This window comes from Lissotriton vulgaris, chromosome 5 (assembly GCF_964263255.1).
Source record: "Lissotriton vulgaris chromosome 5, aLisVul1.2, whole genome shotgun sequence".
Classification (NCBI taxonomy): domain Eukaryota; kingdom Metazoa; phylum Chordata; class Amphibia; order Caudata; family Salamandridae; genus Lissotriton; species Lissotriton vulgaris.
In genome coordinates, this window is record NC_141693.1 from 1,622,961,589 (window position 1) to 1,622,985,167 (window position 23,579).

Below are 23,579 nucleotides of genomic sequence, written 5' to 3' on the forward strand. Positions count from 1 at the left end.
CGCGAGTCCCATGCCCTCCACACCACTGGAGTCAAGCTATCCTGGCTGAAGACGTCTGATAGCCAGAAACCGGTCCTAGGATGCTTTATTCCGGTCCAGGAAAGTCATGGCTTGGCAGTTCGGGATGGGCTGTTCCCATGAGGCACAGGGTCAAGGCTGATTTGCATATGGCCATGTCTGAAGTGGGGTAGTGTGGAGTGAAAAATAACGATGTATTTAGGCCCAGATCTCTGTACTGGGGTGAGTGTATGACATTGTTCTGCATTCTGTCCATCAATTGTTGTTTTTGCATTTGTCACCCCGAGTGGGAAGGGTTTGCTCAGATGTGAGTCCCATGCTCTCCACACCACTGGAGTCAAGCTATCCTGGCTGAAGATGGCAGATAGCCAGAAACAGGTCCTAGGATGCTTGTTTACGGTCCAGGAAAGACATGGCTTGGCAGTTCGGGCTGGACTGTTCCCATGAGGCACAGGGTCAAGCCTGATTTGCATATGGCCATGTCTGAACTGAGGTGGTGTGGAGTGCAAAAAAACGATGGATTTAGGCCCAAATCTCTGTACTCGGGTGAATGTATGACATTGTTCTGCATTCTGTCCATCAATTGTTGTTTTTGCATTAGTCACCCCGAGTGGGATGGGTATGCTCAGACGTGAGTCCCATGCTCTCCACAATACTGGAGTGAAGCTATCCTGGCTGAAGACGGCTGATAGCCAGAAACTGGTACTAGGATGCTTGATTCCAGTACAGGAAAGACCTGGCTTGGCAGTTCAGGCTGGACTGTTCCCATGAGGCACAGGGTCAAGGCTGACATGCATATGGCCATTTCTGAACTGGGGTTGTGTGGAGTGAAAAATAAAGATGTATTTAGGCCCAGATCTCTGTACTGGGGTGAATTTATGACATTGTTCTGCATTCTGTCCATCAATTGTTGTTTTTGCATTTGTCACCCCGAGTGGGATGGGTATGCTCGGACGTGAGTACCATGCTCTCCACACCACTGGAGTCAAGCTATCCTGGCTGAAGGCGTCTGATAGCCAGAAACCGGTCCTAGGATGCTTGATTCCGGTCCAGGGAAGACATGGCTTGGCAGTTCGGGCTGGACTGTTCCCATGAGGCACAGTGTCAAGACTGATTTGCATATGGCCATGTCTGAACTGGGGTGGCTGGGTGAGCATGGTATAACTTGCGACTTCCATAGGCATTAATTGCTGTTTACATGTATATTTGAATTGGAAAAATAATGCACTAAAATGTAGGTACTGCCAAGGTACGTGCTCAATTTTCAGTGTTTTCACTGTCCAACCAAATTGCATAACCCATCTAAGTTGAAGTTGACCATGATATAAGGTGGACACTTAATTTTGCACAATATCAATCACAGAAGACACAATATTATCTAAAGTATAAATATGAGATGATAATGTATTAATGCTGTTGACACACAACAATAGTGCAAGCTGCTGAATAAGCCTGCTTGGATCTAGTGGCAGGTTAGCGTAAATTAGACATTTGACCTCATCCAGAGGAAGGGCTGAAGAAGGGAGAAGGTGAACATGCTCCTACTGAAGAAATTATTGTGTTTGCAAAGAGGAGTAAAAAACAAAACACATCAGCATACGTCAATAATTTAGCCCATTGTATCGAACAGGGATGAAGTGGTTTAGAATTTAGGACACTGGCATTTGTGACCGTCTCTAGAGTGGCCACCGAAAAAATGACAAAAATGTGTTTAACTTGTGCCAGAGGGTGTTCTTTCAGGTCTGCCATTTGCACAGCATTGAGGATCTTTTCAGTAGAAGAGAAACACAATTTTGTAGGAGTAGACAGATGTGGTTTATAAGTGATTGGGACTGTGTCAACCCTATAAAAAATCTGGGGAGAATCCAGATGACCAAAATCATAGCATTGAATGTTCTTTGTAAGTACTTCGTTGCAAGTAAATCAGACTATAAAGCACGCAGGACTGCAGTGTTTTCCAGAAAGCAAGATGGATCACTGAAGGAGGAGTGTATCAAAGAATAAAGAGGTTTGATATGCTGAGCATACTCAGGAATGTAAGTCCTGCCGAAGTTCAACAAACCTATCAGTAACTGCAATTTTTGTTAGTGTGGATGGAGGTTGCAATTGAGCACACTCCTCCAGAAAATAGGAGGCCAAGCCCCTACCATCATTATTCAATTCCTAACCAAGAAAGAGAACGGCCAGAAATGCAATATGTGATTTCGCAAAATTGAATTTGTAGCCTAGAGCTGCAAAACTAGTGATGTGAGGCACTCGAGCAAGATGAAGATTCAATTCCTTGTTTGTCAGGTACATGTCATTGACATGAGAAAACGCATCAAGTTCAATGTCAATTAAAAGTGACATAATACGTACAGCAAAAACACTGGTGCTATTCTTATACTCCATAGGCAATCTTGCATAGCATCTTTGAGTGCCGAGGGTGCTGAATGCGGACAAGTCCTAGCTCTCAGGAGCCAGGTTGTGACTCAAGAAGCAGTTTGAAATATCCAAAGTAGTTTTAAATCTTTTATGTACAATATTATTCATCAATGCTGTACTATACGTGTTTTGCACTGCATAAGTACACTTTTGAATATTCTAATGTCTACAATCCAAAACTATGCCTTATGAACCATCAGGTTTCAAAAACGGAAAGAGAGGATTATTCATCGCAGATACAAGGGATTCAATCACACTCTGAATTCCGATTGAGTCTGAATCTCTTGAACGGATGCCTTTGAGTCATGTTTAATTAGATATTGTTGCTGTGGCTATAGAACAAAGCAATCAGTCACAACATGTGAGGAATAATTGTTATTCCAGTCAGCCTGGGTGTGATATAAGGCAGGAGCTAAGGCAAGAGCCCACTTTGAAGCACAGGCATGCTTAATCTCATCAGGGATGTATCACAAAAATTAAGGAATTATCACATCCTCACCTCGAGGACAAGCAAGGACAATTGACCTTCACTAATAAAATATCATAAGAAGATGTCAAGTTGTTCCCCAAAATAGCATTTATGATGCGCTTAATGTCACCTTCAATCTGAATGTCAATTTGATAATGTCTATCAGAGGGTGCTAGGTGGGGATCCACAGTTTCAAAAGTGGCAACAGTGTCAGTTGCTTTCACCTCCAGAAACATGTGAAGTGTCAGGTGCACTACAGTAACTTCCACCATGCTGTTGAGGAGAGTTACTACCCAATTCCTGTCCAGGAGGAGGGTTCTCACCGTCTAGGGCATATTTCACTGTCAATGCTGAAACTTTTTTCTTCTGGAATGGGTCTCTATACGGCAGTAGTTCCTCTCTCTTGACCCTCATGTCAAAAGAGTGCTGTTCCACTGGGGTTGCATGGACTCGCATTGTCTGTGATCCTGCTGTCCTCCTAGGACATACTGTTGATCGGACTATTCCTGAAATGTACAAGGAGAATGAGGATCAGGAACTTGAAACCTCCCAGGAGTTTTAATATTAGAGTGATCAAGTGAATCATATCTACGTTCAGAAGCATCTGGTAGTAGCTAACCACCATGAGACCTAGGCTCCTATTGCTGCCTATTTTTGCCCCATGTCTTCTTAGGAAAAACTGGACATCTGTCCTTTGCAGGAGGGGGCTTGCCTTGAGACTGAGGAAAAGGTCTAGCCACCAAATTATTGTGACCCAGGAACATATAAACATCATAAATATTAAGAAGCAACTTACATTCCCGATCAAGGTCAGGCATGGCTGAAAGGCATTGACAACTCATAAAAAGCTGCTGCTTCACCTACAACATTGGAAAGAATAATTCTAGAGACTGCAGGACAAAGTGTCCACTAATTACATCCCCCGATCTAGGGCAGGACCTGCCCCTTGTTCATCCCTGCACCTGTTTAAGAACGCTCTGAAGAACGCTCATGTAGAGGTTGACATAACAAACACCGTCCCCCGGGGTTGCAGTTAGCCAACGGATGAATCAGACCGCTAGGCAAGCACATAGTATTAAAAACTTTTCGAACTGTACCTGTAAGAGGGAAAACTGCGTCAAGCTGTTCAATGTTCTGAGCAATCCAAAATGGCAACTCGGAGGATGTCACCTAATTATTTATAATTGCGCTAATCACAAGACCTCCACCATGTGCAGCCAGCACCAGAGGCGCAACCCCAGCAAAAGCCACTAGAAAAGCACTGCAATAAATTGGATCAGGGATCTATAAAGAAGAACATCCTGACCATACAACAAATGAACTTCTGCAAAATTTGCATTAAGTAGAGTAGGATGCAGAGTAAAGCCGGCCAGAACAGACCAAGTGTCTCCATCAATACTCAAGGGGCCCGTATGAAGAAAGGAATTAGGATGGGGTAGGTTGCCATTTAAAATCAAATGTGGTGCGGTGCTCCCAGGCCATATGAAAAACCTCAACACCGCATAATGGTGATTAGCTGCCAGGACAGTGGAAGGAGTATACTTGTGTCAGGAATTATTATTCGCATCCACTGCGGGAAACGTAACTCAGGAGCAGAAATCTTTGAAACATTACGCAGGATCTGCTTCGACTACAAAAACAACAGGATACCATGCATATGAGACTCCAGGCTGCAGCAAAGTTTGAGTAAGTAAAACATGGTAATGAGCCGGAATCGGAATCGGCCATGCCATCACTGAAAGGCAACGGAAACTAGCAATAGCACAAAATGGGTCAAAACCCTATTAAACTTCAAGATTGAAAAACCTACAGCAATAGGTAAACCCTAAAAACTGAGGAGGCAAAGCCCTCCCACCATGGATGTCTCCAAAAAATGCTGTAAAATTATTGCAAACATGCAGAAGTGCTACTCAGTACCAGATCAAACATTGGCAGCGCCATGTTGCATGGATTCTGCAAAGTCATAACAATGCTTGGGATCAAAGGACCTTAGCAGGGACTGAGTCATCCTACCACCTGAGTACCCATGAGCCCATGACCGACTAGCTTTAGTGTCACATTTGCTCTCATATTCAGTCACAGAGGAACAAGGAACAAGTGATTAGACACCCCAGAGCACAAAAATCCCAACCCTCTCAGGAATTGCAGTGCAGGACACACCCTTTCACTCTCACACTCGTACTAGTCCACAGTAAGTTCTGACAAAGGCACGAGATAGCTCTGAAATGTTTATTTTAACTGTTGTGCTCTAGTATGCAGTATACATGCCACAGCAAGTAGCCAATCGCCTAACACAAATACAGTTAGCATAGAAAGTAGTCCATAAATCATAAATGGAGCTGTCATTAGAGAGTCAAGCTATCCTGGCTGAAGACGGCTAATAGCCAGAAACCAGTCCTAGGATGATTGATTCCGGTCCAGGGAAGACACGGCTTGGCAGTTCGGGCTGGACTGTTCCTATGAGGCACAGTGTCAAGACTGATTTGCATATGGCCATGTCTGAACTGGGGTGGCTTGATGAGCAAAATAACGATGGATGAAATCCAGATCTGTGACTGGGGGTGAATGTGTTGCCATTGTGCAACATTCGTCTATCATCTTGTGTGTTTTGCTGTTCACCTTATGTGGGAAGGGTATGCCCAGACGTGGGTCAGTTGCTCACTACGCCACTGGAGTCAAGCTATCCTGGCTGAAGATGGCTGATAGCCAGAAACAGGTACTAGGATGCTTGATTCCGGTCCAGGAAAGACATGGTTTGGCAGTTTGGGCTGGACTGTTCCCATGAGGCACAGTGTCAAGACTGATTTGCATATGGCCATGTCTGAACTGGGGTGGCTGGGTGAGCGCAAAATAGCGATGGATTAAACCCACATCTGTGTCTGGGGGTGAATGTTTTGCCATTGTGCAACATTCCGTCCATCATCTTATGTGTTTTGCTGTTCACCCTATGTGGGAAGGGTATGCCCAGAGGTGGGTCCCTTGCTCACTACGGAACTGGAGTCAAGCTATCCTGGCTGAGGGCTGCTGATAGCCAGAAACCGGTCCTAGGATGCTTTATTCTGGTCCAGGGAAGACATGGCTTGGCAGTTCGGGCTGGACTGTTCCCATATGACAAGTCTGAACTGGGGTGGCTTGGTGAGCAAAATAACAATGGATTATACAAAGATCTGTGACTGTGGGTGAATGTTTTGCCATTGTGCAACATTCCGTCCATCATCTTGTGTGTTTTGCTGTCATTATATACAACAGTGTAATGTAACCTCTCTCCCTTTCTACAGAAGCAAAATGAGTATATATCAGATGATCTCTAGGTTTTAGCAGCAGACCCAATACCTCAGTATACACAGATAAAAATTCTACATCTCAGGTGCCGTCACAATCTTTTCCTTGATATCAGGATACAGTCTGAATAGATCCAAGACCCAGATAATAGAAAATGTATATTCATGTTGTAATGACACAAGAGTGGTCAGTGCTGCGGTATACCTTGGAGTGTCAATATCTGCGGATCTGGATTCAGTGATTGAGAATATTATGGCCCCGCTAATCTCAAGGGTTAGGACAGACCTGGAGAGGATGAATAACCTACACCTTTCTCTAATGGGCTGCACCAATGTCATCAAAATGCTTATTCTGCCTAAGTTTCTTTACTTTTTCAGAGCCATCCCCTTACTCTTTGAAGTAAAATGGTTCAATATGATAGAGGGAATTTTGAATAGGTTTATTTGGGCTCACGGTAAAACCCGGCGTGCCTATAGATTTATGTCCCACCGAGAGAGAGAGGTGGATGGGGGGCCCCTGACTTCAGGCTTTATCATATGGCTGCAGCTCTACAGTATATGCAGGGTTTAATTGGGGGAGGATGGATGGAGCAAGGGGTCACAATTATGTCCACGGAGGTGTATGCAGCAGTGTTGGGAACAGAGGCAGATAACTGTTTTCTAAACAGCGTGGACTTTGGATATTACAAGAGGACGAGATGTAAGACGGTCTTGTCGGTACTCAAAATGTGGACTGCTTTTTTTAAAAAAGCCGGGTTAGGGAGGTACAATAGATACACCAGGTTGTACAAGAATAAATCCTTCCCGGCTACAGTATTCACCGATCTAACAATGGCTGGTTGGGCAGATAAAGCGATTATACAGATAGGAGATCTAAGGGATTCAGAGGGAATATCCCAGTTCTCAGCTTCTCAGCTCTAAGTATGGCCTCGATAGGAGGGATTTTTTTAAATTTCTCCAGGTAAGGAGCTTTCTTAGTAATAAGCAGGGGGGAACAGCTGGCTTTGAACGGAATCAAATACTGGAAAAAATAATGCTGGGAGGGGATTGTACGATCAGATCCTTCTATGCAAGCCTTGTAAAAGGGAAGACTGACGACATTAATAAATTTAGTAACAAATGGGCTGAAAAACTAGGGGGAGAACGGGAAAAATTTCAGGAATCGCTGGACTTGGGCCGCACCATTTTGTGTTCAGCTGCCATGCAGTCGCAGCATTATAAGACTTTGTATTCCTTGTATTATACCCCAGCTAGAATAGCAAAGTGGGGAGGTTCTACCGGCACGACGTGCCCTTGATGTAATTCAGTGGAGGCAGACATCGTTCACATTTTCGTACTCTATCCCCAACTGTATACCCTGATTAGAGAGATAGAGGGATTTTTGAACAGGACATTAGGCGTACAAGCCTCCTTAACGCCCATGTGGATATTGCTGGGGAGAGGTTTAGAGGAGGAAAACGTACATAAAGAATTTATGTTCATGGCAATGGCGGTGTATAGGTTAACTATAGAAAGAGCATGGCTGGATAAGAACCCCCCTCCCATGCAAACTTGGGTGGCGAATTTATTAGCTACGTACAATCTCGAGAAATCCATATATGCACGTAAGGGTAAGAGAGGAAGGCTGCAAGGACTAAAGATTTGGGACCCAATAGCAAGATGGAAGGAGACTGTGGGTGTATAGCATCATGTATCGGAATTGTATTAAATATCATGTATCATGAATTGTAATTGGTTGTATGTATGCTGTACAATGTGCTTTTGTTGGGAAAAAGAAAAGAAAAAAAAATCTTTTCCTTGGTAAGGGCACTCTCCAAGTGTGTGTTATCTATGCATACATCTATGACAAAAGCATGTGTTCCCAAACAACTGCTGCATTTGCATGTTTTCTCTAGGTGCTTGGGCCTGACCAGAACAGAATAACAAGGGGCATTTTTGTTTGACCTTGTCTACATGTTCGGATTAAATCCCAGGAAAGAACAGAACACAAAAGCAACAGCGAGTTCTGTGTGAAAACGCATTGTGGCACAAGGCAAAATACATCTGCATAGTATCATGCGCAGAGGACATGCTCATGCTAACATAGGTAAATGACTATGGACGTGCACGGGACAAGTGACATGGTTCCCTACATTGGTTTTTTGTTTATTGGTGTCTATTTTTTCATAAAATTATAAGCTAGTTTTATAAATTGGTGTTGGATTTTTATTGATTGTGCACTGTGTCTTACTCATTAAATGTATTGGTGTTTTTAAATGCTTTACACACCTGTCTCCTAAGTTAAGCATGCCAGCTCATTGCCAGCTACCACAGGTTGAGCAAGGGCATAATTTAATGAGACCTTGACTGAACCTTGCATTGTGTTTGTGACTTTATTACTAGTGGCAGGTCCCTGCTTAGCAATACTGATAAACCAATTTCTAACAGTAACCTATTAACGCTCTCGAGAATGAGATTTGTGCAACATATTTGATTGTTTCCATTAAGTAGATAGCCGCTCAATATTGGTCTTTCTCCTTGTGATAATTTGTAAACACAATGCATTGAGGGCCAGATGTACAAACGTTCTTTGCAGGTGCAAATGGGTTTTAGACCTGTTTGCGACCCCAATAAACATGTGGCCCGTGTACTAATCCTATTCTGCGAGTCGCAAATCAATTTGTGACTTACAAAATAGGATTAGCGACTCACTATTAGGAAGGGGCATTCCAAGGGGCTCCCTTCCTAATAGCAACCCCTGAGGCTATGTATGACTGTTTTGCAACTGCAATTGTGGTTGCAAAACAGTTGCAGTTTAGCACCCTTCACTTAAGGGTGGTAAACCACTCACAAACTGGAAGCGTTCGCCAGGGGCCCCCTACCCCTTTCTGAGTGGCTCTCAAAATATATTTTAAGGATAGGCAGTGGTCACAGGGACCACTGCCTGCCCTTAATAAATGAAACTGAAAAGTTTAATTTTTATTTTTTAAATGCATCCTGTTTTCCGGTGCAGGCCACGATCCCTGGGAGTGTCAAGCATTCAAAATTGCAGTAGCCTCAGTAAGATACATGAGGCATTCAAATTGGCGACCCCATTGTGAATCACAAACAGTGTCTCAGACACTGTTGTGCATCCCAATTTGCGAGTCACAATTTGTTTAAAAAATATATATTTTGATTAATTGTGCTCATATTATCAGACATTACAGGACAGTGTTCATATAGCATGTGGTAACATAACATTGCACAGTACAATGTAAGGCTATCATAGACACAAGCTGGGTATTCAACTGCTAAAAACCTGGCCCTAACCCCCCCCCCACCCTGTATCTCCGCCAAGGCCCCCAGACCTTCTTCCAATTCTTGGTGCAACCTCTACTCCTGTAAATAGTCTCCTCAGCTCTCTGGCACCAATCTAGGTCACCCAACCACTGGTCCCACTGCGGAGGAGCCTGCGCCCCCAGCCACTGGCGATGTTTCTTTTCGCCACCCCGGATGCCAGTGCCAGCCAAATCTCATTGTATCTGGACCATTCAGTGGCCCCCTTGATCATTGGCTGCCACCACCTGGGTTCTAGTGGGAACAGTGAACCCACAACCGCTATCATTTTGTTTGTGACCTTAGTCTAGAAGGGCACTATCTCGGGCACTCCCATAATACATGGTAGAAGGAGCCTTCACCTTGACAACCCCATGCACAGAGGGCCTACTGACTTTTTCTCCAGGCATACAAGTGAGTATGAGGGTAATATACTCGATGTAAAATTTTAAGCTGCACTAGGCGGAACCTGGCGCAAATGGCTATCTCACGCGGGCTTTGCAGGGCATTCTGCCAATCATCATCCTCCAGGGCACCTATTTCGCTCGCCCGTTTCTCTCATAATGACACCAATGAGTCAGGCATGTTCTCTATGAGTTTGCGGTAGATAGTGGAAGTAGGTTTCTCCAGTATGGGTTCCAGGAGCAGCCTATCCTCCATAGGGGAATACTCTGGGATGGACGTGCCACTCCGTATGTGTGAACGTAGAGCGTGAGTGAGGTGTATGTAGTGGTAATGTTAGGAGTCATGAAGATCGTATTTTTTTTTCACATAGTCAAAGGAGCGGGGGCATCCCCTTTCCATACATCTACCAAGTACTCGATGCCTATTAGTTTCCACCCACGAAAGCCATTCAGTTAGGATACTTTTGTTGCTGATCACCAAGCCACAGAAGGGTTCTGCCCGTCAGGGAGCCCATCCACCCCTGGAACTTATTTGCCTCCCTCCAACACTGAACCACCACCCCTGTGTGCAAAGGTCAGTCCTTCCTTGGCTTGCGGGCATAAAGCAATGCCTCGCAGTTTCCTCCTGGCGTAACCCACAGGTCAACTCTTTATGCCAGTTCCGTCCTAGCTGCATATACCAAGTCGTTGACCACCTGTAGCTGGGAGGCCCAGTAGTACAACTGTATGTCTGGAAGGACCAGCCCTCCATCATACACTCTTCTCGTTAGATTGTGCAACGCTATTCTGGGGTTGCCACCATCCCAGAGCAACGTCCGCACTGCCTGAGATATTTGTGTGAATACCCCATTCAGAATCGGATACGGCATATTTTGTAAAATGTAAAGGAGTCTGGCAATGCCAGCATCTTGAACATTGCAGCTCGTCCCATGTGGGAAAGAGGTAGCGACCTCCAATGGCACATGTCCGTCCCCAGGCATATCAGTTGGGGTTTTAGGTTCTTAGTGAGGAACTCCGCCCTATCCCTTGTGATGTGTACCCCCAGATATTTGAATCCTTCTACTGCAATGGAAGCAGGGCACCTAGTTGGAATCTGCCCAGTGCACCGGGAGCAAGTAGATCACTGACTTCGCCCAATTTATAGTGTATCCAGAGTAGCTACCAAATAACTCAAAGAGGTGAAGTGCCTGGGCCATTGAATGGTAGGGTCTGGTCATGTATAATACAATATCGTCCGTGTATAAAGAAATACGCTCTTCCCAATCGTCGTTGAGTGCCAGGCCCCAGAACGACCTATCCCTCCTGATCCAGTGAGCCAGCGGCTCTAAGGCCAAGGCAAACAGGAGGGGGGACAGGCGGCATCCCTGTCTAGTACCCCTCCATAGGGGGAAAGCTCTGGACACTGTCCCGCTAACTCTCACTCTCTCTATCGGTTGCCCATACAGGAGACGTACCCAGCTGCAGAACGCCGGGCCAAAGCCCAATCGTTGGAGAACCATACATAGGTATGGCCATTTGATGCTGTTGAATGCCATTGAGGCGTCCAGTGGCATCAATGCTGTTTGAGTGTTCCCCATGTCTTCTGTCATGTGTAATACGCCATATAGGCGCTGTAGATTATGGCGGGTGCTCCTGCGCAGCATAAATCCTGACTGGTCAACTTGCATAAGGTCCGGCAGGACAGGATGCAGCCATCCACCAGGGCCTTAGCTAAGACCTTGGCTTCAACATTGATAAGCGAGATTGGCCAGTATGAAGAGGATTGATCAGCAGACTTGCCTTCTTTATAAATCACTACAATCGTGGCCTCCCTTTGATCGGGGGGGAGCCTTCCCACCTATTGTGCTTCTAGATACATCTGTAGGAGGGGACATGTGATGAAATTCACCAATTGCTTATATATTTCTACTGGGAGCCCATTTGGTCCTTGCGCTTTCCCAGATTGAAGGGAATTGAAGGCCTCTCCTATCTCCTCCCCAGTAAAGTCTGCCTCTAGTCAGTCTCTTTGTTCCTAGGACAATGTGGGCAACGTAAAATCCTGTAGGAACTCTGCACAGTCTTGTTCTGTCCTGGTGCAGACCAGGGTGTATCCCGCATTCAAAATGTGACACTATATCCGTGCTTTTGGATGCAAGTGAGCCTGTCTTGTCCTCAGCTCCCCAAGAGCGCTCCCTATCTCTGCGGTCAAGCCACGCCGGGAGCTTCCGAGCTTAATCTCCTACATCATAAATTCGATGTTGCGTGGTGAGGGAATAAGCTTGCACCACACTGTCAGCCAGCGCCCGGAGTTCCTTCTGTTTCAGGGCCAATATATGACAGCTATCAACTGAGGACACTGTGCAAGCGGCTTGCTCGAGATCCTGTATCTCCTGTTCTAACTGCTTGACCTGTAGGGACTCTTCTTTCTTTTTTGCCCCAATCAGAACCTGAGCCTGTCCTCTCAGCGATGTCTTGTAAGCCTCCCATAACATGGGATTGGACTCAACTGAACCCAGATTCTCTTCATAGTATAGCTGGGAACGCTCCAGGAGTTTCTCTCCTATGATTACGTCTTGGAGGCGCCACAGATCTATCCTCGGGAATGCCGCCCTAATAATCAACGGGCCCTTAAGAATTACACTAACCGGGGAGAGATCAGAAATTCCCGGGCCAGGATGCAGGGTTCCGCAAATTCACCCAACTGATTGGTGCACGCAAAAAGGTGGTCAAATCTGGAGAAGGATCCATGTCTGGTCAAATAAAACGTGTATTGTCTAAGTGTGAGATGATCGTGCACCACAGTCCCAGAGCCATGGTGAAGCCCTGTAACCCACATTCTCCCCAAACCCCTTCCCCCACCCGATCGATCCCAGTCAGCATCCGTTACAGCTTTCGTGTCTCCCCCCACCAGAAGGGTGCCCCAGGGAAGGTCCGCCAGCAAGGAGCCCAGTTGTGTAAAGGTCGTGGTGTGTAGGCCAGGCGGGACGTAGCAGGAGCCCAGCACAACAGTCCTCCCCTCCCATCTACCCGCCACTGCCACCATACATCCTGAGTCATCTGTCCATGTACCAGAAATTACCATTGGGAGGACGTTTCAATCAAAATACCCACCTCCCAAAACCTGATGTGAACCCTGTATGGGCTACCATTTTGAAGCTAAAGCGGTCAAGTGCCTTACATCTATTGCCTAGCAGATGTGTTTCCTGAAGGAGGACCATATCAGGGGAGTGCCGCTTCAGGTGTTGCAGCACCAATGTTCATTTAATCTTATTACCTACCCTGTTCACATTCCACATCCATATTTTGGCATGCGTCTGTTCACCCATTTGTGTTTTGGGCCCTCAATCTCCTCGGATAAGTCATGACCCCATGTGTCCTGTTAAAGCAATTCCCACATGCAAAAGAACTAGTATGAGAATGAGCAAAGCATATCATCCCCCAAGAACCAGCTCCCCTCCCTTCAACCAAATCCCCCCTCCCTTCCTCCCTGCTCCGTGGGTTCCCAACCTTCCACCTTCCAAACTTGCAGAGTGCCTGTCGCCCCATCATATCAACTTTGAAAGGGAACGTAAGCCCCCAGTCAGCAGAAAGAGTTATACCTTAATAACGGAAGTCTCACCCACTATTATCGATATGTCTAAGCAATCCTCAACTAACTCGCAGATCCCGCCCCCCAGCACTCCCGGCCCTCCATGAATCAACATTAGGAACATCAAGTCTGGATATCAAACTATAACCTACCCACGGCACTTAAGTTCAGTTCCTGATAGTTAAAGCAAGGACAAGGTACTTAGCTGAAGGGAAAGATTGCGCACCATCGGATAATGGTTTGGTCTTCAAGGATGGGTCAACTAAGGTGGTGCTACTAGGAAAAGGGGTGACCTTCACAACCCCTGGACAATGTGATGCTCACGCACACATATGCAATTTGTAAAGAAAAAAAAACCTATGCACACACAGCAAAATACAGAAATTATAATATTTTTTCAGTCTCTCTTTACAACAACAACGCGGGGAAGTTGGTATCTGCAGCAATTTCATTTATTGCGCCAGCCGACACGTGTTTCATTGGAGTTATATGCACTCCAAATCTTCAGGGCTGGAAAAAACACAAAACAACAGAAATACATGACTTCACTGGCTGATCCAGTTACATTTACCAGTTGGAACACAACAGAACAGGAGCTTTCATCTAATAGATATAGAGAGAACAACTAATATCTATTCTTTTATTAGACATTCGAGAAGGCTTAAGTACAAAAACCATGATCATGCGTGGAGAGGCATCAATTGATGCATGAAAGAAAAAGAAGTGACGTTACAGAAATGTGAAGACCAACTTGTGGTGTCATGCAGACAAAACAAGACCGATGGTGTGATAGTAGGGATACCTTATGTGACCCTCTTCAAAGATATTGTGCCAAAGATAATTGAAACACAGTTTTTATTGAACAAATGTAAGGGTACGTTGTTGCTATTAAGTTATTAAAGTTCAGGATGGATACTTATCACTTAATGGGAAGACAAGGTAATGACATCACTTTTATACAAAATTAGGTAGACAAACGCATTAAGGCCTCATTATGATGTTGGTCTGAAAATAAACAGCCCGAATCCTTGTCTGATTCAGTTCTGACCAAATTGGACAAGGATTCCGACCGATTCCGACCATTTATGATGCTTCTGATCCCTGTTTCGAAGGATTCCTATTGACTTCAATGGGAGATAGTGTTTTGATCTACAGCGCAGGCTCCTATGAGGAAAAATGAGTGTCCGTGGAAAAGCTTTCACGAGGTTGCTGGCACACCGTGGTGCCTTCAAACTGCTTTTTTTCAAAGGGGTGGTCTTTTGGGTACCCCCTTGACCCAAAACAGGAGGACTCAGGATGAATGGAGGCTTGCCAGGGGCCCCCAAAGTCAATTTCCAACAGCCTTTTGATTTTGGACAGACCGACTCGTAAAGGCTGTCGGAATCCGACATCGTAATCAGTTGGTTGGAAATGCTGTCCGTTGAGCTGTACAAATCGGCACCGACCTACTCGGATTCTCTGAATGTTAATCAGAACCATTACGGAATTACCGAACCGTTCGCCTACCGACCATGAGCATCGTTTTTGGTTGGTTGGAATAGTTTTGATCGAGTTGGTCTGATGGGTTCGGATGGGGTCTAGGGAAATCAAATTGGCTGCCGGAGGCTTTCTGACCACCATCGTAATCAGCCTCCAAATGTTTCCATAAGTGATGATACAAGTGAAAAAGAAAGCGCAGAGTTCACAATTGCATAATTTCTCTAAATCTTGGTCTCGTGTGTTGTGTAGTTTCTATAAATCTATGTATGATATGGGTATGCTCAGATGTGAGTCCTGTGCTCTCCATGCCACTGGAATCAAGCTATTCTGCCTGATGAAGGCTGATAGCCAGATACTTGTCCCAGGATGCTTGATTCCGGTCCAGGGAGGACATTGCTTGGCAGTTCGGGCTGGACTGTTCCCATGAGGCACAGGGTCAAGACGGATTTGCATATGGCCATGTCTGAACTGGGGTTGGTTGGAGAGCAAAATAACAATGGATTAAACCCAGATCTGTGACTGGGAGTGAATGTTTTGCCATTGTGCAACATTCCGTCCATCAATTGTTGTTTTTGCATTTGTCACCCTGAGCGGAATGGGTATGCTCAGACGTGAGTCTTGTGCTCTCCATGGCACTGGAATCAAGCTATCCTGGCTGATGAAGGCTGGTAGCCAGAAACCGGTCCTAGGATGCTTGATTCCGGTCCAGGGAAGACTTGGCTTGGCAGTTTAAGCTGGACTGTTCCCATGAGTCACAGGGTTAAGACTGATTTGCATAGGGCCTTGTCTGAATTGGGGTGGTGTGGTGAGCAAAATAACGATGGATTAAAACTAGATCTGTGACTGGGGGTGAATGTTTTGCCATTGTGCAACATTCCGTCCATCAATTGTTGTTTTTGCATTGATCTCCATGTTTAGACAACATAAACTGTGGGATCAGTGTCCAGACTGATTCCAGACCCCCCTACCGGATATGTTCACCTGTATACCAGCTAACTCACACTGCTATTATGAAACCCTCTTACCAAGGAGATAATAGTTTCTGGCAACTATCAAACATGACAAACTAATTCCCCCAGGGATTGTGGAAACAGTACAGTATTTGTTGCTCAGTCACTCGTGTTCACTTTGTCTCAGAGAGATACCCAGAATAAACAATGGAGACAATATCAATAAACATTTATTGTACCAGCGTCATGTGTAAAATATGTGTGTTGAAACAACCATAAAAAAAGTTGTATACTGTTATAAGCACTAACAGAGTAAATAGATGGTATAAGTCTACCATGGTGCTAAAACAAGGAATATATGCAGGCATATAAATACATGACAGTAATAGTGCACACTCCGACGATGCTAACCCCATCTAGATGTACCTAAATGTACCTAGCATGTAGGTAGCTGTATAGCCAAAATCCCCCTAGGATGGACAACCCCAATACCTGAAATGAGAGAATGAAGGACCCCGTCTTGGTCTTGAGATGGACACCCCGCGAGCAGAAACCACAGCTTCTTGTGACAACATGTCAGCATTGAAGTCTTTCTCCTCTGCCTGTTCCAGCAAAGATATGGTTCCTATTAAAATGCTTACAAACATTTATAAGTCCTTTACATATGTCAAAAAAGTTCTATAAGTCATTTAAAATATGTTCATATATAGTTTGAGCAACTGTGTACGCCTGAAAGCCATGGTGCTCTGTATCAGCGAGAAATTAACAATTGTTTTAATATTCCAATTTTGGTTCTTTTGAAAAAGAGGCTGAATGGTTTCAGCATACCGAGAGCCAAACGTTTATGTATTCTGTGTGGGAGACACAACATCACTGCTGCTTGCCTTCGCAGACGACGATCCCTGTAACACCACACAGATCAGGTCAATCAAGTGAAGAGGATTTTCTTCTGTTCCCACAGCGAATGCTGAGGAAGCATTTGAAACATCCTAAGCTTGTTTGCCTGTAGTAGAGCTGGTGTCAATCCAACAGGAGCTGAAGTATCCTGTAATCACTCTAAGAATGCCGACATCAACATGGGAATACGCTGAGGGCACTGCACTACATGGGCCTTTAACGTGTCCAGCAATGCATCCACATCTGGTGGCGCAAAGGATGGAATTGTTAGGCAGAGGTCCAACACACATTCTTGTCCGCAGAATAGGCAGCGGAGAACAGGCTGGTCAGAATAATAGTGACCAAGACTTGCATAGCTCCCAAAGTCTAGGTGTGCCTAGATGGAGCACCATGGGATCAAGGCAACATCTCTCCAAGAGTTATTTTTCCATTTCTTTGGTGATTGGGACATCCATTGCATAGCAGAAAAATAAAAATCTGGATTCCCACTACCAGTAGAAGGATTAACCGAAGCCTTACAAAAAAGCTTCACAATACAGAGTGTATGAAAGCAGAAATCTCTCTGAAGACTGCCTGGAAGGTGCTTAACAGTCCAGAACCTATGGTTTTTAATAGTTGTGCTATACCCTTTGAATCAGACATGTTAAAGATATGTTGTTCCTATGTTAATACTAGTGCCTGTACCTCAGCTGAGGATCTTGCAACCTGAAGATCAAAAGTTTCTCAGGCTGAGGTTAAGGGCACATCCTTTTGTAAAACATGGCTTTCAGTTGTATCAGAGAACCAAACCATATAAAGGAAACATTCAACAAAGAACTTAACAGTGCATCCCTGACTGTGTGGGTCGGTGAAAACAATACTTGCATACAACAAGTAACCCTGGAACTTACTGTGACTAGATATATTATGCCTGGAAGTATTCCACAACAACCTTGGTTATTCAGCATTAAGAAACTCCCATTCGCAAGCAGCCTGAACGCATGATTAATCCTGGCAGCTGGGGATCCTTTAAATGACAGGATAAGTTTGAAACTGAACGGTCCTTTTATGCCATGTGTTTGCAATGATTTGTTGAAGTTTGATAACTTATTTTGCCATGCTGGATGGACATTTTCAGGCAACCGCAAAAGTAATCAGCAGCCCAGAATCTTGCACGGTAATATGAAAAAAAACCATAATTAAAGCCCTAGTAAAAACAACAATAGCCATTTTCAGACATTTGTAGTGTGTATACCGTGTGAAACTTCTGCTGAAGGCTTGTTTCAATGTACGTTTTGAAACCCCAAATGGGTCCCACAAACATATCAAGTGCTCCTGGGGTGTGCTTGCACCCACTTCCTGCATCTAAATGACACTTTATTATTATAGAAGGGGGCTGCAGATGGTTATTCCTGACTCCTCTTCTAAAACCTTCATCTATATTGGGTGTTTCTGCTCTGTTACTTAAAAATTTGTTTTACAGCAAATATGTCAGAATTTTCAGTTGTGGAATTAATTTAAAACTTCTGAAATTATTAAGATATGTATTAAAAATGAAGTGGAATGTTATTGAGTCTTTTTAGACTGTTTTTGTTTTGATTAACTACACTAATGTTCTAATTAGTTACCTTTGCCTCAAATTGTAAAGCGCTCTGATATCCTTCGGGATCAAGTTTGCACTATATAAAACTTTATAAATAAATAAATAAAAATAAAACCATTACAGGCCCTGTGAAGAAAAAATATACTGGCAAATTAGTCGTTGCCTCTGATAAACACTTCAGTGTCCCCATTGCTGCATCTGAATCTATACGGTGATTCCCAAGATTCATGGATGAAGTCCTCCTTACCCATTGCTTCATATCTGCCTACCTGGTGGTATTCTAGGCAATATTGAAATTGGGAAGTTGTTACTGGCACTGTTATATGGCTATGAATTAACCATTCTGTTGATGGTGACTCTGCAACATTTTTCAATGTGCAGCATTGTATATTTTGAATCTCGTTGTGCCATTGTTCTCTGTCTTTCTGATAGATTATATGCAGAGAATAGAGACATACTGTTAATATATCACCAGAGAACATAACCTGAATGCAGATTGTAGCGTCCAGCTTAATAATAGAATGGATCGTAACTGTGATTCCCTATGTTGTAAGATGTACAGATCCTGTAACATTAAATTTATGGCTGAAGACATAATGCTGGCCACTTAATAAATCCTGGGTGTTACTGTGGTCATTTCATTGTCAACCACAGCCAAAGCCTTTTCTAAGTTAACTCTATCAATTTCACGCAATCTCTGTGCAGGTTCCTGTGGAGAGATTGTCCAAACTTCATTGTAAATAGTGTATAAGAAGCGTTTACTACGTGGTTCCGGGGACCTAGTAAGACATCTCTTGAATCCATGTTATCTGAGAGTAAGGGGCAGTGATTTTTCACCTGCAACATTGTTGAGGTTCTTAGCCAATCTAGCCATAACTTCCCAACAAAATGTATGATGTCACAACCCTGGATGTTTTTGTTTTAAATAGCATAGTTCAGACCTAAGAATACCAAACCCTTCGGTGGTACCCTTGAATCTTGACTGACACTTGTTTGTGTCGCTAGGCCAAGCTAACCATCCTGATCAATTGTATGAAATGTCATGCATGATGTCATCTAATGTACCCTCAGAGTGTTCTGTATAATTTTGACATCTCACAAACTGTGAAAGCAAGGGAATATGAGATGTGTTCAAGTCCTCAATCTTGGCTAACCCAAGACTTGAAGTCTATTGCACAGTGTTGTTCAGGTAAATAATCTGCTGTGGTATGATGCATGCTCTAAAAAAGGCCTCAGTTCCCAGAACCTGCCATTCCTTGGTCCCCTGGACTGATTTTATGTCTGTAGTGTACTTCCATAACTCAAATTACAGTTCATACAGCTGGGAAATTAAGGATGTAGAGTATATCATTTTCGTATTAGTAAGCATATTTTTCTTTGCAGATGTAGGTGCAAGCTCATAATAATATGAGCGTGGATATGATGTGTTAAACCCAGAAAAATAAGCAAACTTTTGTGCAAACGTTTGTGAACTACCTTTCGGTAGTGTTGGGCAATATTCCCATTGGTGGTATGTGAAAACATTACGTGTGTTTTTTTAATGCAAAAAATTATGACCATATTGTTGGTAACAAGACATGGTGTCAAAATCAGACGAATCATCATACATTTCGTTTTTCAAAAATGCAGCAGATTTTTCTAAATCAGACAGCATACGATATACAGTTTCAAAATCCCAATTGGTAGAGAATGTACTGGAGGTGATGATATATTTTAGAGAAATTTTAAATACATGTGGTATTTTCAAAAGTTAAGTGGGACCAAAAACATCATATGAAACCCCATCCCAAATTATTCCTTAAGGAACAGGAACTGCTGTAATGTTCACAAAGGACAGGTCTCTTTGTTCATAATGAGATGATGAATGTGGAGGACACAAGTTTACATGTGATGCTGCGTAGAGCTCTGGGAGATAATGTCCACTCAGTCGTAAGAAAAAGACAGCCACTAAACATATCCAAAGGACTGGGAACAGTAGACCAAGTGCTTTCCAAAGCTGTAGCTAAGGTAAAACCAGGTAAGTCTTTTTCAGCCTAAGGTAAAAAGCATGAAGTTGTTTTTTGCGAGAAACTAGAGTGGGCGGTGTCTCAGGTTCACTTGGATCCAGAGAGAAGGTGTCAAAATCGATGAAATAGCCAGATGCAATTTGATCTATCTTTGATAGCACAGCAGGTTTAGTTGAACTTGCAGATGACTTGTTTTGAGACATATTCACATAGATGTTGGTATGAAGCCGAACTGAAATCTGTGTTTCAATTGTGCTTTGTTACTTGTTTACTTTTAATAAGCACAAGTTCCATTCCATTGTTAGCAACTCTGTTATTCCTAGAGTAGAATCTTCAAATGTTATTAGTCTTTCTGTCTGAACCTCCTGTACGGTTGTGAGAGGAGATCAGCGTCTATCCAGGATCCCACACAGCCTGCTATTCAGTATCGGCCACAAGGTGTGGTTGGATCAGATCAATGGAGAAAAATCTCTTTTCTGTCTTACCTGCAAGAGGCAGAAGGAGTACTGTATTTGTTTCTTCGACAGCGAGGACAAGTACAGGCTTTCTGTATGATGGCCCAAATTCTTTCTTGTCCAAAATCGTTTCTCGTGCCAGGTCTCTGACTTTTGGAACTCAGGCAGGTCTTGCAGTTACTGATTTTACTTCCTCAGTGGTGGGCATTTTACTTGAACGTTGCTTTGTAGTGCCAGGAATTCATTGAGTTCCTGTAAAACAGCCAAACGGTTATCAATGTTAAATGTTTTTTCATCCACCACTGTGCTGCCACAATCAAGCTCAGGTACCCTTATTCTCATCCCAAATAGGACCTCATAAGGAGTACAGCCTCCTAGGGAACTTCTTGGCATACTATTAAGTACCCACTGGACCCTGTATAGGTGATTGACCCAACTACCGCTGAGCCTAATTACCTTGCTGTTAAGGATTGCTTTAAGTCAATGTTTTTCCGCTCCACAATCAAATTTCCCTTTTGGATGATACAGAGATGAGTACCGCAATGTACCACTCAAACTTCCCATGGCCCCCTTGTAAGCCGGAGAGCTAAACGCAGCGCCATGATAGGAAGGTAATGTGCCAATTGCGTATGTGCCTTTAAAAACTTGCAAATTCTTTAAAAGAGCTCGGGCATCAGCTGAGCGCTAAGCCCAAACCCACTGGAATACAGAGCATGAGTCCACTGCCACTAAGAAATACTTGTAAGCCCCAATCGGATTGTAAGGGGACGCTGTAGTTCAAATAGACACAAACAAGAGGTCTGTCTGATATCAGTAGTGATGTTTGCACTGGATATGCTATGGAGGAACCCTTCATCTGCTGACAGAGGCCACACTTAAGGACAAATGTTTTTGTCTGTTTCGTGAAATCTGGCCACCAATATTGTTGTTTTTGTAGTGAAACCATCGCATTAATCCCTGAGTTTGCTGAACCCATACCTTTGTGTGCAGCTAGAATTAAACCTAATCTGCTATTCATGTTTGGTATTACTATATCCCGCACTCCTTGAATTTGAGCATACAAAATATTTTGGGCATCTAACTTGTAGGAGTACTTGAGTGGAAAATGTTTTGGTACAGCTAAGCTGACTTTACATGAAACAATGGCAGCTACTAACATGTGGCCATCAATTCCTATGCGAGAACGAGTAATTGCAGCTACAGTAGTAGTTCTCATTGACGTCTTGATGGCTTCATAAGCCAATGAATTCCTTTCAACGTGCATGCCAACATGTTGATGACCGGGGCTATTCTAATGCCCTTGGGGCAGTCAACAGAATTGACGCTAAGAGACTAGGGCTGAGAATGATGTTAAATATCCACGGTCATGCTATATTTTGGCAAAAGAATCCATTTGAGATATCTAGTGTTGTTTTGTATTTTTTCCGCAAAATGTTATTTATCAGTGCGGCACTGTGTGCATTTTGAACTGCAAATGTCTTTTTGCAAGTGTTCAAATGCTTGTAGTCTAAAAATAGACAATATGAAATATTGGGTTTCATTACTGGAAATAGAGGATTAATCATAGAAGAGTCGCAAATTTCTATTTCACCCTGATATTCAAATTGGTCTAAGATCTCTCTGACTTGTTTTTTTCACATCTCGTTTTATTGGGTATTGTCTCTGTGGAGTTGGACTCACTTTTATAGGGTTTACCAGATGAGGTGACTCGGCATCCCAACCTACATAGTTGTGATATAATGCAGGAACTAGAGCTACTGCCCACTCCTGCGCATACGAATATTGGAGTGATTTTGAAATGAGAGCAGAGAAAGCAGGTAAAATTATAGTTTCTCCCACTGGGCAGATGTTCATTCCTTCTCAGCCAAAAGGATATTGTATCCATTAGTCAATTTATTCCAAAAGAGACCTTTAACTTTCCTTGGTCTGCCCCCTTCCATTTGGAGTGTTATTTCATATAACAGGTGTGGGGCACTTACAATAGTATCAGGTGTCTCGACCTTGATATGTTCAGTCAACACCACTGTAACAAAAAATCTCATTATGTTCTGGTGAGCTATTGTTACTGCTACTGCACTGTCTAGCATCGTCAGAGGCCATGCCCCGTTCAGAGTCCTCAGTAGCCTGGGCATTTCTTACTTTTAGTCCAGTCTGAGAAGTTGGCCTGGTATATGCTGTCCACTAATTAACGTGGCCCACTTTTATAAGTCTAAACAACCCTTAGGGTGATTTAAGAGGTCAAAGATATCCTTAGAAAGCTATCCAAGTGGTAGCTGTGGAGAGCAGCCTTCAGGCCTAGTCTTGAATGAATGTTAAGCAGCTTGTTTTACCAGAATGCAACCTTATAGTTTGGGTTAAATGAAAGGACAACCACACAGTAGTTATACACTTATGTATTTATTGTTATAACACACTTTAAATACCTCACATTATCAGCTACATGCAGATAAACATAAACCACACAATACTATAGCACAGAATCAATCGTAAGTAGCACTAATATATCATGGGCTCCAGGGAGAGACCAAACCATATACTAAAATAGTGGTGTAAGAACCACAACTTGAGTGAAGACAGTGTCTAGAGGATTTAGAATCGCTGGGACCCCAAGGAATCACCCAAGGTGAGTACGGAGGGACCCCACGGAGAACAAGTGCAGTGTGAGAACACAACTGCGTGCTACGTACGATTCAATGGGAGAGTCGCGGTTGAAGTTTTACAGTTTAAAGATCCTTCCCAGTGGATTATG